Source organism: Rhinoderma darwinii, chromosome 9 (genome assembly GCF_050947455.1).
Source record: "Rhinoderma darwinii isolate aRhiDar2 chromosome 9, aRhiDar2.hap1, whole genome shotgun sequence".
Taxonomy (NCBI): domain Eukaryota; kingdom Metazoa; phylum Chordata; class Amphibia; order Anura; family Rhinodermatidae; genus Rhinoderma; species Rhinoderma darwinii.
In genome coordinates this window covers 69,701,206-69,718,146 of record NC_134695.1, presented here as the reverse complement: position 1 = coordinate 69,718,146, position 16,941 = coordinate 69,701,206, and the positions used below count along the sequence as shown (strand labels likewise).

At 44.4% G+C, this 16,941-nt stretch overlaps 1 long non-coding RNA gene across 1 annotated transcript; it reads left to right on the top strand.

Annotated features, from left to right (window-relative positions):
- The first annotated feature begins 3,949 nt into the window (after positions 1-3,949).
- LOC142660441 (uncharacterized) lies at positions 3,950-4,875 on the top strand. The gene is made up of 3 exons (XR_012850486.1): positions 3,950-4,039; positions 4,222-4,582; positions 4,684-4,875. It is a non-coding gene; the product is annotated as an uncharacterized LOC142660441 (long non-coding RNA).
- The last annotated feature ends 12,066 nt before the right edge of the window (positions 4,876-16,941 follow it).

The following is a 16,941-nucleotide window of genomic DNA, read 5'->3' as shown; positions in this document are numbered from 1 at the left end:
ATTTTACCAGCGAAATTATCACAATTTTTCATGCGGATTTTCGGCATCAAATTCCACAACGTGGTTATGTAGCCTTATAGACTTCAGGGGTGTAACAACAGACAACACAACAGTCCTGGTTTTCGTGGAGCTTATTCATATCTGTATAAAAGGGATATTTTCACACCCTATTAGGGGTGTTACTGATGTAACAGGGGCGGAGTTTCATGGGGTCCCATAGCAATCCTTGGAATGTGGCCCCGCTCTATCAGAATGTAAAAGATATATTCATTTGGTCTCCACTCTATCCCCTGTGTCGTTTACTCTTTTCTTTGGTCTCCCAGTGATCTTCATTCATTTTTCCACTGTCACGTTCCATCATCCTCGCTGCCCTGGTAGTTACAGCCACGACCGTATACAAGCCACGATAACAAACCGATACGAAATGAAGAAGAAACTAAAAAACAGTGAAATTATTAATTTTATATTAATGTCTACAATTTCTATCATTCAATTATGTGCTACAAAGAGCGGTCGTGCCCATGTGATTCCTGTTCTTAAAGGGGAAATGGCACAAATACAGGTCTCATTATATTATAATATCTTACTGATGCTCTAATAATGCGGACCTAGAGGGAACAATGTGTAGGATGGAACTTTCTATCTGTGTCATTCAGAACTGAGATTCAAACTATTCCTGACTTCTGGGAAACAGGAAGTTCTATGAGTATAAAAGGTCAGGGGCGGAGCCTACTTCTACTGACTCCTGATTGGTGCCTTGGAGGGCTTTTAAATAGGTGCAATAGTCATCAATTGAATGGAAATTATATAGATCCTCTAAATAAAGAGAACCTGCCATGCTGAGAGCTTTATTTAAAATGATATTAAGTTATATTAAACAATATACAATCATACATATTACTATGGAACAGACATAGTAGAGAACAAAATGTGGAGATTCAAAAAGAGAAAAGTTCATAATATTGGCAATAAGGTGTCATATGTGGGATTTCTATATACAGTAAACCAACACAAGTCACTAATATAAGGCCTTACAGGCCTTATTGCAAATCTGATGATGTCACAAATATCACAAATATGATGTCACAAATATGCTTGATGTGCCCTGTGGAATCTGATGATGTCACAATACTGCTTGATGTGCCCTGTGGAATCTGATGATGTCATGCTGCTTTGTGATGTCACAGGGTTCTAAGCTTAGGGGCTCAGAAACCTCAATTTCATCACTTGTTCTTCACCTGTTGAAGAGTAAAGGCGACTAGTGATTACTTAGCGAATTACTGACTGATATTACTGATAATTGATATATATTGAAATCATGGGACGAAAAAGGAAGATGAAACGTGGTAAGGAGAATGAGAAGAGTAGTAAAAGGAGGCGTATGGAGGAACCTCCATCCGAGAGCGGTGAAGTTCCTCAGAACATCTTACAGGAGGAACCTGCTCAGGAGAGAGAGGAGCCCTGCGTGACATCTGCCGGGCTTCCTGTGAAGGAAACTGAGAAAAAGGGGACAAAAAGAGGGAAGACCTCATCTAAGAACGAAGATGAGGCCCCAAATAAGAGGGGGAGAATGGTGGAAGGTGAGAGTAGAAAGGACGTCACCTCCAAACCTGTGGCATCCAAGAGACCCAGAGAGGAAAAGGATGAGAGCAAAGTCAACGAGGTCAACAAGAAAAGACCAAGAAAGAGCAGCAGTGCAGGCGAGGGGTCCAGCCCGACCACCAAACCTGAGGTGGAGCCTCAACCATCCATCTCCAAACATCTATCTGCTCAGAGGGGGAAGAAAAGATCTGGTGAGCAACACAGCGATAAAGAAGATCTAAAAAGACAGAAAACATCTGACACTGAGGCCACCAGCAGAAGAAGGCTTGAGGGTTGTGACTCCTCTTCTCAAGAAACACCAGGTAAGTCACCATAGAATGGAAATCTAGAGGGTTAGGTATAGAGCAGTGTATAAACTTTACTTGCCAACTCTCCTGGAAAGTATCGGAGACTCCCGGAAAACGGGGAGATCTCCTGGACTCCCAGAAGAGCAGCCAAATTTCCAGGGTGCCCCATGTCCTGATAAATTACCTTTCCCCACTTCTGCAGTCCTCGTCACTCCTGGGCACTGCTGGAGACAAAGTCCTGATGAAGGTTGCAATTTATGTCAATATATTTTATACATTGATTTTGACAACATAAATCGGTTCCGTTGAAGTTTACACTTTATTATACTGGACGATTCTTGTGTCGTGATTGTCTAGAAATATTATAAGGATTAAGAGGAGACATTTCAGGTTTATTTGGAGGTAATAAATCTGATTTCTCTTTCAGGAGTCAGTGGGACCCAGACAGCCGCCCCCTCAGACATTGCGACCGCCTCTCTGGCCCTGGAGAACTTCACCTTCCATCAGAAACTTGGAGAGGGCAGTTATGGGAAGGTAATGCTGGCGACACATACTGTCAGCGGACATCGCCTGGCAGTCAAGATGGTCAGAAAGAGAGAACTACTGGAGGCAAGAGATGCCATCCGCATAGAGAGAGAAATCTTGGAGACCACTGGAGGGAGCACATTCTTCACCCATGCCTATGGCACCTTCCAGACTGCGGTAAGAGGCTCCTCAGCTTCCATCCATGACCCATCCACATATCTCCCAGCTACCATGTTACAGAATGGGACATGATGGAGATGCTGTTTACTGATCCTGTTCTCTGCTATCACACAGGACTTTGCCTTCTATGTCATGGAATACCTGAGCGGTGGAGACCTGAACGAATTTATAAATGACAGAGCCCCACTTGACATCCATACTACCAGGTAAGACGATGATGAGGTGCGGTATTGTGTGTAGGTGATTATCCCACTATTAGTCCTTATAGATGAGAGTATTACATGATCCTTTCTATATAGTGATGGTGGTCGTACAGTCTCCATATACAATGTATACCTGCCCCCCCCCCCTGACTATAACGTCTCCTCACAGTCCGCATGTCTTAAGGGTTTACACTCTTTCCTTTCTTAATCCTCAGGTTCCTTGCAGCAGAAATCCTAAGTGGTCTGCAGTTTCTCCACAGCAAGGGGATTATTCACCGGTAAGAAATCATTGACTGTTTCTCCTTAGTGTTTAGTGGTGGTCTCTGTGCAGCCTCCCCTACAGCAATCTAAGCACCAGGGCTGATTCATGTCTGACCCACAGAGCTGACACTCTCTCTTCACAGGGATATTAAACCAGAAAACATCCTCCTGGACAGCGATGGACACGCCAAAATCGCGGATTTCGGCCTCGGTGCTACGAACGTCATTGGCTTTCAGAAGATCTGGGAGTTTGCCGGTACTCTGGGCTACATGGCCCCTGAGGTGAGCGCAGACTACGTGTCCACTGACTTCTCCTCTCTCCTCTATCAGATCTCCCTATAGTTACTCTAATCCTCCTCCAACTGCGGGGCGTTCTTGACCTCGCTCACGGTCATGCAGTTAGTGGCATCGCAGACCCGTCAGAACATTCCTCTGATCCTTCTAACCTGATATTTCCACAGATCCTTCGTAAACAATATTATAACTCCACAGTCGACCTGTTCTCTTTCGGGGTAGTATTTTATCAAATGGCCACAGGGTCCTTCCCGTTTTATGCCGGCCAAGAGTCTCTGAAGATCAAGAGGTCGGTGATCTATGACAAACCTCATTATCCCAAGAACATCGATGCTAACATCCGGGACATGATTGATAGAGTGAGTATATACAGACTTATAGCTGGGGGGCAGGGAGATCATACACGGAGCGGACATGATACGCCGTATATTACAGGGGAACTCCACCAAAAACCATCTCCTGACCAGTGATAAACTCCGTCATGTGTGTTCACAGTCATAGACCTCTTGTTTTCTGCTTCTCTCAGTCAATAATGTCCTGGTTATTATTTATTCACAGCTCTTGTGTAAGTCCCCCAAGATGAGACAGGTCATGTGCGGCAACTTAAAGAGACATCCGTTCTTCTGGCCCATTAACTGGGTGGAATTAGAGGCGGGAAGATCACGTCCGCCATTTCAAATGTCACCTGTAAGTACACAGCCGTCATACCGTCATCTTACCCTTGTCTTTACAGTCTCCCCCTAGTGGTAAATAGATTGAATTACAGCAGATTCAAATTCTGCAACTGATGACTAATTTGAGTTAATTGGTTAATAAATAGTTTGATTGCTTAATTGATTATAAGTGATTTTTATGTTTCCTATTTCTAGGCCCCAGTTATGGTCACCAGTGAACGTATTGAATTCCACCAGGTGATGTCCAGCACTGAAGCTCGAAAACCCTCAATAACAACAGAGGATGAGAAGTTGTTCTGCGGCTTCTCTTATGTCAGCGACAGGTGGAAGAGCCTTCAGAAGCCGCCATAAAAAACAGCAAGGCCAATACATATCCCCTCCCCGGACCATCACACCTTCCCTAAGACCATCTGAAGATCCATCAGCTCAGCCAGACACCTCCTGTATCACCACCACAAATAACATCAGAAATGCTTCTCCCCAAAATGTCATCATCTCCCCAGAACCATCATCTGTTTCCCCAGAACATCCAGCGATTCCATCCTCCGACTCTCAGGTATTTACCACATTTCCAGCATCACCAGATTATTACCTCAAACCTTCACCCATGACATTGTCTGATTATTCCATGCTAAATATATGTCCTCCACATTTCAGTGACATCGTCATCTACTTCCTTCTCCAAGACCATCAGCTCCGCTCCTTGTACCCGGATTTCACCATCGCTCTCTTGTTCCTGGAGTCCTACCATCCACTCTATAGGATCCATGTCAGAGAGCATTGCCGCCTGCACCCCCTACTGCCGCCCCATAATCCATGCGGCTGGCAGGTCTGTGGGAGATGTGGGAACGGCGTACTCTGTGGACGCTCCAGGTGATATTTATACCTTATTACATCACAGATTTCACCCCCAAACAGCCGACATCTTACACCCCCTCCTCATACTGTCCCTTATCTGCTGTATTACAGATCTCTATGTCTGGAGACAAGTGCCCAGAGCTTCTTATATAACACCAGGACTTCTTCACAGTCCCGTCCTGTTCCTCATCAGGTAAGTGTTGTCCTCTTGTGGGCAGATACTGAACCTCACTATAAGACATTGTAAGGCCCCATGCACACGAACGTAAAAACACCCATAATTACGGGCCCATAGACTTCTATTGGCCACAAGTAACTCCCCATTTGCTTACGGGAAAGTACCCGTGCCGTTGAAAAATATGGAACATGTCCTATTTCAGGCAGTAATTACGGCACGGGCAGGCCCATAGAAGTCTATGGGGCTCCCGTAACTACGGGTGGCTACGTGTGTGCACCCGTAATTACGGGAGCGTTGCGAGGCGACGTCAGGGGATAGTCACTGTCCAGGGTGCTGAAAGAGTTAACGGATCGGCAGTAACTCTTTAAGCACCCGGGACAGTGACTACCGCTGGAGTTAATAGTATTAAAAGTTAACTTACCCAGAACTCCCTGCTTCTTCCTCCAGTCCGGCCTGCCGGGATGAAGTTTCATCCCATGTGACCGCTGCAGCCAATCACAGGCCAATCACAGGCTGCAGCGGTCACATGGACTGCCGCGTCATCCAGGGAGGTCGGACTGGATGTCAAAAGAGGGACGCATCACCAAGACCACGGCCGGGGTACGTATGAATTTCTTTTACTTTCAATCGCTGCGGAAACACTGCCCGAAAGGGCTGCCACTTCTCTCCATCCAGCACTGATAGAGAGAAGGGGCTGCCGATTAGGGCAAAGAAAACGGGTCCGTAAATACGGGTCGAATACGTGTGACAAAGGACCTGTATTTACACCAGTATTTACGGGAGGAAAAAAATACGTTCGTGTGCATGAGGCCTAAGAGCGGATTTATTCCTGGTTCATCGCCCTCCTCGTCCTCTCTATATAAAGCGTTGCTATAACCTCCTCACGTGTCTTTATCTTCTGTCTAATACACAAATTCTTCTGCTCTATAACTAAACCTGTTTTTATTGCAGGACAACATGGCGGCTGAGGAGAGAGCGGGAGAGACTGAAATAAAACATCAATAGCGGAGCTGGCATTGATCAGTGACCGGCACGGACCTCTCCTATAACATCAGACAGCGCGCCAATCCATCTATAACAACGAACGTCATCAATAAACTGGTCTCTCCAAATTGGTTGTGTCCCATGGTTTCCATTCAGATGTCGCACATCTTCACACACCTTATTAGACTGTTCACATACTGCTCCCTCATGAGTCCAGTGGGCGGTCCTACTCAAAGACTGACTGCTCTGTCTGTATGCACAATCTCCAAGGGAAGGCTGTCAATCATTGAGTAAGGACCGCCCACTGGACTCATAAGGCATGAATTTAACTCAAGAATTTTGCCTCAAAAGCCTGCTTAGCTTTTCCTGCTCTATAACATGGTTAGGGACTGATTACTTGGACCCTCACTGTTCTCAAAAACGGGGGTGCTGGGTAGCGGAGTCACGCTGGATTAAATTATATTGGAAAAAATGGAAACAAATTAATAAAATGGGTATTTCAGAATAAGATGGAGTAAGAAGTTTTTAGGTCTAAAATTCTGTGCTGAATAATTGTTAATATATCTTAATAGCGGTTGGAGCTCCATTTTCCTGATACAAAGTTCCAAAAACAAAGAGCTAAATACTAAAATACTCGCTTCCTGCAGCCACCACAAGGGGGAGCTTAGGGGCTGACTGCATACAGTTTTATAAAGATATAAAAAAATAAACTCCTAAGCTCCCCCTAGTGATGACTGCAGGAAGCGAGTATCTTAATATTTTATTCTAGGCTGGGGATTTGGAACTCTGTATCAGAAAAATGGAGCGTCAACACTCATGAAAATATATTAGGAAATGAATCAGCCAGAGTTATATATAATACCTCTATATCTATGCAGGGGATTTGGAACTCGGTATCAAGAAAATGCAGCTCAGGCTGTTATAAAGATATAAGAAATTAATCAGCACTGAATTTGAAACCTATTTTTTTCTTTTTTTTAACCACTATGCAAAGATTTTTATGTATAATTCAGATCACTTTTCCTGCTGTGGTTTCATTGCACTCAAGGTAAGGACCGAAAAAAGGAAATTTATTTTCTAGTCTTAAAGCAGAAGCAGAGGATTTGCATCGAGGAGAGACTCTTAGCGGAACGCTCGGCTCAGCCCGGCCCAACAATCACTTTCCTTTAGTCTTTTTGATCAGTCTCCAGGAGCACACGTAGATTAACGGGCTGCAGGCACAAGGACCAGCTTTGCAGCCCGTTAATCTACGTGGGGTGGTCAGGAAGGGGTTAAGGTGCAAACAGGCTGGGGCCTTGAGGGGTTAAACCAGCAATATCTGGTGGCAGTGGGTGAAAAATAATTTTTATGTAACCTATAATTATCTTCTAAGTCGGCTCCATACCTTTATTATTCCATTTTTTTTTGTGTTCTTGTGCCGTATGCTAATGAGCATATGAGTCATATCTTCATTCCTCAAGTCTTTCCGACTTAACCCCGCCTCCATACTTTTGATTGACAGCTCCTCGCCTCCCCCAGCACACACGAAATCCCGCGCTTGTGCATCATTGTCCTGTTTGGGTGCGTGCGCAGTAACTAGATTTGAGGCCTGGATGACGCAGGGAAGGGTGTCAGACCATACATGACGGGCGAATGCGCGCTGTCCCAGACAAGATTTTGGCATTCAGCGCGGGCCAGTTTTCGGCGGTGGGCGGGCATAAGAAGAGAAATGAATGAGACGGCTGGATTATTGTCATAAAAGGCGCAAAATGTTTGCAGACCGTTATTTACGGTTGGAGGAGGAGTTTAGGAGAGGGGATAACGGCAATGAACTTTTGACAGCAGCGGCCAGCGAGGGGAGAGTAGTGTTCAATAGGTGAAATGCTGGTGTCAGGTTCCCTTTAAGGACACATGCACACGATGCGTATTACGTGCGTATTTGCAGCGCCGATTTTCCTGTGGCAAATCCACAGCATAATAAAGTACCAGCAAAGTATATGAGATTACAAGTACAAGTAATCTCATCTACACATTGTGGAATTTTTTCGCACGTAAATTGACTCTGCAACATGTTCATTTATCTTGCGTTTCAGTCTCAGAATTGTATTTCAACAAGTTCATTAAAAAAAAATGCACCAAAATCTGCACCTGTTCCCATAATATCCGCGCCTAAAAACGCTTAAAAAACTCAATATTAAGTGCGGATTTTACCAGCGGAATTATCACAATTTTTCATGCAGATTTTCGGCATCAAATTCCACAACGTGGTTATGTAGCCTTATAGACTTCAGGGGTGTAACAACAGACTACACAACAGTCCTGGTTTTCGTGGAGCTTATTCCAGAACATTTTCACTCCATTTTAGGGGTGTTACCGATGTAACAGGGGCGGAGTTTCATGGGGTCCCATAGCAATCCTTGGAATGTGGCCCCGCTCTATCAGAATGTAAAAGATATATTCATATTTGGTCTCCACTCTATCCCCTGTGTCGTTTACTCTTTTCTTTGGTCTCCCAGTGATCTTCATTCATTTTTCCACTGTCACGTTCCATCATCCTCGCTGTCCTGGTAGTTACAGCCACGACAGTATACAAGCCACCATAACAAACCGATACGAAATTAAGAAGAAACTAAAAAACGGTGAAATTATAAATTTTATATTAATCCCTTAGTGACCACCAATACGCCTTTTCATGGCGGCCCAGTCTAAGCCCTGCACGGGTGTCCCGTGCAGGCTGGAGCCTGGGCTCTACTGTCTGATGACAGCCGAGCTCCTACTCCAACGCCCGCGATCAAAGTTTAACCCGTCAAATGCCGCTCTCAATAGCGACCGCGGCATTTAACTTGTTTACAGAGGGAGGGAACTCTCTCTGTCACCCATCGGCGGCCCGCAAATGCAATCGCGGGTCTCCGATGAGGTGTCATGGCTGCCGGGGGCCTGATAAAAGCCCCCAGGTCTGCCCTGAGCATATGCCTATTCAGACGCGCTGAGTATACCAAAGCATTATAGCAGCGATCTGAAGATCGCATGGTAAAGTCCCGTAGTGGAACTAAAAAAATATGTAATTAATGTGAAATAAAGATTATTAATAAAAATGACAGTAAAATAAATAAAAAGTGGTTTTATTTAGTAAAAGTGTAAAAAATAAATAAAAGTACACATATATGGTATCGCCGCGACCGTAATGACTCAATTAATAAAGTTAATATGTAATTTAAACCGCAAGGTGAACACCATAAACAAAAAACGCAAAAAACTATGGCAAAATTGCTATTTTTTCCATTGCCCCCCAAAAAAGTAATAATAAAAATTAATCAATAAGTCACATGCACCCCAAAACAGTACCAATCAAAACTACGTCTGGTCTCGCAAAAAACAAGGCCAAAAAAAATCACTACATTGACGGAAAAATTAAAAAATGACAGCCCTTGGCGATGAAAGCGAAGATGCAAAAACAAATCATTTTAGTTCAATAGTGTTTTTATTGTGCAAAAGTTGTAAAACATAAAAAATTCTACATATGTGGTATGGTCGTAATCGTACCGACCCATAGAATAAAGGTAACATGTTATTTACGCCGCACAGTGAACGGCGTCAATTTAAAACGCATGGAACAATGGTGGAATTTCAGGGTTTTTTTTCTAATCCAAAAAAAAGTTAATAAAAGTTAATAAAAAAATTAGATGTACCCTAAAATCGTGCCATTAAAAAGTACAACTAATCCCGCAAAAGCCAAGTCCTCATACAGCTAAGTCGACTGAAAAATAAACAAGTTAAAGCTCTTTGAATGCGACTCTAGAAAAACAAATCAAATAGCTTGGTAATTAGGGCCTGAAATAGGCTGGTCACTAAGGGGTTAATGCCTACAATCTCTATCATTCAATTATGTGCTACAAAGAGCGGTCATGCCCATGTGATTCCTGTTCTTAAAGGGGAAATGGCACAAATACAGGTCTCATTATATTATAATATCTTACTGATGCTCTAATAATGCGGACCCCGAGGGAACAATGTGTAGGATGAAACTTTCTATCTGTGTCATTCAGAACAAAGATTCAAACTATTCCTGACTTCTGGGAAACAGGAAGTTCTATGAGTATAAAAGGTCAGGGGCGGAGCCTACTTCTACTGACTCCTGATTGGTGCCTTGGAGGGCTTTTAAATAGGTGCAATAGTAATCAATTGAATGGAAATTATATAGATCCTCTAAATAAAGAGAACCTGCCCTGGTGAGAGCTTTATTTAAAATGATAATAAATTCTATTAAACAATATACAATCATACATATTACTATGGGACAGACATAGTAGAGAACAAAATGTGGAGATTCAAAAAGAGAAAAGTTCATAATATTGGCAATAAGGTGTCATATGTGGGATTTATATATACAGTAAACCAACACAAGTCACTAATATAAGGCCTTACAGGCCTTAATGCAAATCTGATGATGTCACAATACTGCTTGATGTGCCCTGTGGAATCTGATGATGTCATGCTGCTTTGTGATGTCACAGGGTTGGTTCTAAGCTTAGGGGCTCAGAAACCTCAATTTCATCACTTTTTCTTCACCTGTTGAAGAGTAAAGGCGACTAGTGATTACTTAGCGAATTACTGACAGATATTACTGATAATTGATATATATTGAAATCATGGGACGAAAAAGGAAGATGAAGCGTGGTAAGGAGAATGAGAAGAGTAGTAAAAGGAGACGTATGGAGGAACCTCCATCTGAGAGCGGTGAAGTTCCTCAGAACATCTTACGTGAGGAACCTGCTCAGGAGAGAGAGGAGCCCTGCGTGACATCTGCCGGGCTTCCTGTGAAGGAAACTGAGAAAAAGGGGACAAAAAGAGGGAAGACCTCATCTAAGAACGAAGATGAGGCCCCAAATAAGAGGGGGAGAATGGTGGAAGGTGAGAGTAGAAAGGACGTCACCTCCAAACCTGTGGCGTCCAAGAGACCCAGAGAGGAAACGGATGAGAGCAAAGTCAACGAGGTCAATAAGAAAAGACCAAGAAAGAGCAGCAGTGCAGGCGAGGGGTCCAGCCCGACCACCAAACCTGAGGTGGAGCCTCAACCATCCATCTCCAAACATCTATCTGCTCAGAGGGGGAAGAAAAGATCTGGTGAGCAACACAGTGATAAAGAAGATCTAAAAAGACAGAAAACATCTGACACTGAGGCCACCAGCAGAAGAAGGCTTGAGGGTTGTGACCCCTCTTCTCAAGAAACACCAGGTAAGTCACCATAGAATGGAAATCTAGAGGTTACGTATAGAGCAGTGTATAAACTTTACTTGCCAACAACTCTCCTGGAAAGTATCGGAGACTCCCGGAAAACGGGGAGAATCTCCTGGACTCCCAGAAGAGCAGGCAAATTTCCTGGGTGCCCCATGTCCTGATAACTTACCTTTCCTCGCCTCTGCAGTCCTCTTCACTCCTGGGCACTGCTGGAGACAAAGTCCTGATGAAGGTTGCAATTTATGTTTTTTATTTCTATAGAATTCCATATACAGTGAAGGAAATAAGTATTTGATCCCTTGCTGATTTTGTAAGTTTGCCCACTGTCAAAGACATGAACAGTCTAGAATTTTTAGGCTAGGTTAATTTTACCAGTGAGAGATAGATTATATATATAAAAAAAAAAAAGAAAATCACATTGTCAAAATTATATATATTTATTTGCATTGTGCACAGAGAAATAAGTATTTGATCCCTTTGGCAAACAAGACTTAATACTTGGTGGCAAAACCCTTGTTGGCAAGCACAGCAGTCAGACGTTTTGTGTAGTTGATGATGAGGTTTGCACACATGTTAGATGGAATTTTGGCCCACTCCTCTTTGCAGATCATCTGTAAATGATTAAGATTTCGAGGCTGTCGCTTGGCAACTCGGATCTTCAGCTCCCTCCATAAGTTTTCGATGGGATTAAGGTCTGGAGACTGTGCTTCTTTTTGAGCCACTCCTTTGTTGCCTTGGCTGTATGTTTCGGGTCATTGTCGTGCTGGAAGACACAGCCACTAGCCATTTTTAATGTCCTGGTGGAGGGAAGGAGGTTGTCACTCAGGATTTGACGGTACATGGCTCCATCCATTCTCCCATTGATGCAGTGAAGTAGTCCTGTGCCCTTAGCAGAGAAACACCCCCAAAACATAATGTTTTCACCTCCATGCTTGACAGTGGGGACGGTGTTCTTTGGGTCATAGGCAGCATTTCTCTTCCTCCAAACACGGCGAGTAGAGTTAATGCCAAAGAGCTCAATTTTAGTCTCATCTGACCACAGCACCTTCTCCCAATCACTCTCAGAATCATCCAGATGTTCATTTGCAAAGTTCAGACGGGCCTGTGCATGTGCCTTCTGAGCAGGGAGACTTTGCGGGCACTGCAGGATTTTAATCCATTGCGGCGTAATGTGTTACCAATGGTTTTCTTGGTGACTGTGGTCCCAGCTGCCTTGAGATCATTAACAAGTTCCCCCCGTGTAGTTTTCGGCTGAGCTCTCACCTTCCTCAGGATAAAGGATACCCCACGAGGTGAGATTTTGCATGGAGCCCCAGATCGATGTCGATTGACAGTCATTTTGTATGTCTTCCATTTTCTTACTATTGCACCAACAGTTGTCTCCTTCTCACCCAGCGTCTTACTTATGGTTTTGTAGCCCATTCCAGCCTTGTGCAGGTCTATGATCTTGTCCCTGACATCCTTAGAAAGCTCTTTGGTCTTGCCCATGTTGTAGAGGTTAGAGTCAGACTGATTCATTGAGTCTGTGGACAGGAGTCTTTTATACAGGTGACCATGTAAGAGCTGTCTTTAATGCAGGCACCAAGTTGATTTGGAGCGTGTAACTGGTCTGGAGGAGGCTGAACTCTTAATGGTTGGTAGGGGATCAAATACTTATTTCTCTGTGCACAATGCAAATAAATATATATCATTTTGACTAAGTGATTTATTTTTATTTTTTTATATAATCTATCTCTCACTAGTAAAATTAACCTAGCCTAAAAATTCTAGACTGTTCATGACTTTGACAGTGGGCAAACTTACAAAATCAGCAAGGGATCAAATACTTATTTCCTTCACTGTATTTTATACATTGATTTTGACAACATAAATCGGTTCCGTTGAAGTTTACACTTTATTATACTGAACGATTCTTGTGTCGTGATTGTCTAGAAATATTATAAGGATTAAGAGGAGACATTTCAGGTTTATTTGGAGGTAATAAATCTGATTTCTCTTTCAGGAGTCAGTGGGACCCAGACAGCCGCCCCCTCAGACATTGCGACCGACTCTCTGGCCCTGGAGAACTTCACCTTCCATCAGAAACTTGGAGAGGGCAGTTATGGGAAGGTAATGCTGGCGACACATACTGTCAGCGGACATCGCCTGGCAGTCAAGATGGTCAGAAAGAGAGAACTACTGGAGGCAAGAGACGCCATCCGCATAGAGAGAGAAATCTTGGAGATCACTGGAGGGAGCACATTCTTCACCCATGCCTATGGCACCTTCCAGACTGCGGTAAGAGGCTCCTCAGCTTCCATCCATGACCCATCCACATATCTCCCAGCTACCATGTTACAGAATGGTACACGATGGAGATGCTGTTTACTGATCCTGTTCTCTGCTATCACACAGGACTTTGCCTTCTATGTGATGGAATACCTGAGCGGTGGAGACCTGAACGAATTTATAAATGACAGAGCCCCACTTGACATCCATACTACCAGGTAAGACAATGATGAGGTGCGGTATTGTGTGTAGGTGATTATCCCACTATTAGTCCTTATAGATGAGAGTATTACATGATCCTTCCTCTATAGTGATGGTGGTCGTACAGTCTCCACATACAATGTATACCTGCCCACCCCCCCCTGACTATAACGTCTCCTCATAGTCCGCATGTCTTCAGGGTTTACACTCTTTCCTTTCTTCATCCTCAGGTTCCTTGCAGCAGAAATCCTAAGTGGTCTGCAGTTTCTCCACAGCAAGGGGATTATTCACCGGTAAGAAATCATTGACTGTTTCTCCTTAGTGTTTAGTGGTGGTCTCTGTGCAGCCTCCCCCACAGCAATCTAAGCACCAGGGCTGATCCATGTCTGACCCACAGAGCTGACACTCTCTCTTCACAGGGATATTAAACCAGAAAACATCCTCCTGGACAGCGATGGACACGCCAAAATCGCGGATTTCGGCCTCGGTGCTACGAACGTCATTGGCTTTCAGAAGATCCGGGAGTTTGCTGGTACTCTGGGCTACATGGCCCCTGAGGTGAGCTCAGACTACGTGTCCACTGACTTCTCCTCTCTCCTCTATCAGAGCTCCCTATAGTTACACTAATCCTCCTCCAACTGCGGAGCGTTCTTGACCTCGCTCATGGTCATGGAGTTAGTGGCATCGCAGACCCGTCATAACATTCCTCTGATCCTTCTAACCTGATATTTCCACAGATCCTTCGTAAACAATTTTACAACTCCACAGTCGACCTGTTCTCTTTCGGGGTAGTATTCTATCAAATGGCCACAGGGTCCTTCCCGTTTTATGCCGGCCAAGAGTCTCTGAAGATCAAGAGGTCGGTGATCTATGACAAACCTCATTATCCCAAGAACATCGATGCTAACATCCGGGACATGATTGATAGAGTGAGTATATACAGACTTATAGCTGGGGGGCAGGGAGATCATACATGGAGCGGACATGATACGCCGTATATTACAGGGGAACTCCACCAAAAACCATCTCCTGACCAGTGATAAACTCTGTCATGTGTGTTCACAGTCATAGACCTCTTGTTTTCTGCTTCTCTCAGTCAATAATGTCCTGGTTATTATTTATTCACAGCTCTTGTGTAAGTCCCCCAAGATGAGACAGGTCGTGTGCGGCAACTTAAAGAGACATCCGTTCTTCTGGCCCATTAACTGGGTGGAATTAGAGGCGGGAAGATCACGTCCGCCATTTCAAATGTCACCTGTAAGTACACAGCAGTCATACCGTCATGTTACCCTTGTCTTTACAGTCTCCCCCTAGTGGTAAATAGATGGAATTACAGCGAGTAAGATTCAAATTCTGCAACTGATGACTAATTAGAGTTAATTGGTTAATTAATAGTTTGATTGCTTGATTGATTATAAGTGATTTTTATGTTTCCTATTTCTAGGCCCCAGTTATGGTCACCAGTGAATGTATCGAATTCCACCAGGTGATGTCCAGCACTGAAGCTCGAAAACCCCCAATAACAACAGAGGATGAGAAGTTGTTCTGCGGCTTCTCTTATGTCAGCGACAGGTGGAAGAGCCTTCAGAAGCCGCCATAAAAAACAGCAAGGCCAATACATATCCCCTCCCCGGACCATGACACCTTCCCTAAGACCATCTGAAGAGCCATCAGCTCAGCCAGACACCTCCTGTATCACCACCACAAATAACATCAGAAATGCTTCTCCCCAAAATGTCATCATCTCCCAGAACCATCATCTGTTTCCCCAGAACATCCAGCGATTCCATCCTCCGACTCTCAGGTATTTACCACATTTCCAGCATCACCAGATTATTACCTCAAACCTTCACCCATGACATTGTCTGATTATTCCATGCTAAATATATGTCCTCCACATTTCAGTGACATCATAATCTACTTCCTTTTCCAAGACCATCAGCTCCGCTCCTTGTACCCGGATTTCACCATCGCTCTCTTGTTCCTGGAGTCCTACCATCCACTCTATAGGATCCATGTCAGAGAGCATTGCCGCCTGCACCCCCTACTGCCGCCCCATAATCCATGCGGCTGGCAGGCCTATGGGAGATGTGGGAACGGTGTACTCTGTGGATGCTCCAGGTGATATTTATACCTTATTACATCACAGATTTCACCCCCAAACAGCCGACATCTTACACCCCCTCCTCATACTGTCCCTTATCTGCTGTATTACAGATCTCTATGTCTGGAGACAAGTGCCCAGAGCTTCTTATATAACACCAGGACTTCTTCACAGTCCTGTCCTGTTCCTCATCAGGTAAGTGTTGTCCTCTTGTAGGCAGATACTGAACCTCAATATAAGAAATTGTAAGGCCCCATGCACACGAACGTAAAAAAAAAACGTAATTATGGGCCCATAGACTTCTATTGGCCACAGGTAACTCCCCATTTGCTTACAGGAAGGTGCCCGTGTCGTTGAAAAATATGGAGCATGTCCTATTTAAGGCAGTAATTACGGCATGGGCAGGCCCATAGAAGTCTATGGGGCTCCCGTAACTACGGCCGGCTACGTGTGTGCACCCGTAATTACGGGAGCGTTGCTAGGCGACGTCAGGGGATAGTCACTGTCCAGGGTGCTGAAAGAGTTAACAGATCGGCAGTAACTCTTTAAGCACCCGAGACAGTGACTACCGCTGGAGTTAATAGTATTAAAAGTTAACTTACCCAGAACTCCCTGCTTCTTCCTCCAGTCCGGCCTGCCGGGATGACGTTTCATCCCATGTGACCGCTGCAGCCAATCACAGGCCAATCACAGGCTGCAGCGGTCACATGGACTGCCGCGTCATCCAGGGAGGTCGGACTGGATGTCAAAAGAGGGACGCATCACCAAGACCACGGCCGGGGTACGTATGAATTTATTTTACTTTTAATCGCTGTGGAAACACTGCCCGAAAGGGCTGCCACTTCTCTCCATCCAGCACTGATAGAGAGAAGGGGCTGCCGATTAGGGCAAAGAAAACGGGTCTGTAAATACGGGTCGAATACGTGTGACAAAGGACCCGTATTTACGCCAGTATTTACGGGAGGAAAAAAATACGTTCGTGTGCATGGGGCCTAAGAGCGGATTTATTCCTGGTTCATCGCCCTCCTCGTCCTCTATATATAAAACGTTGCTATAACCTCCTCACGTGTCTAATACACAAATTCTTCTGCTCTATAACTAAACC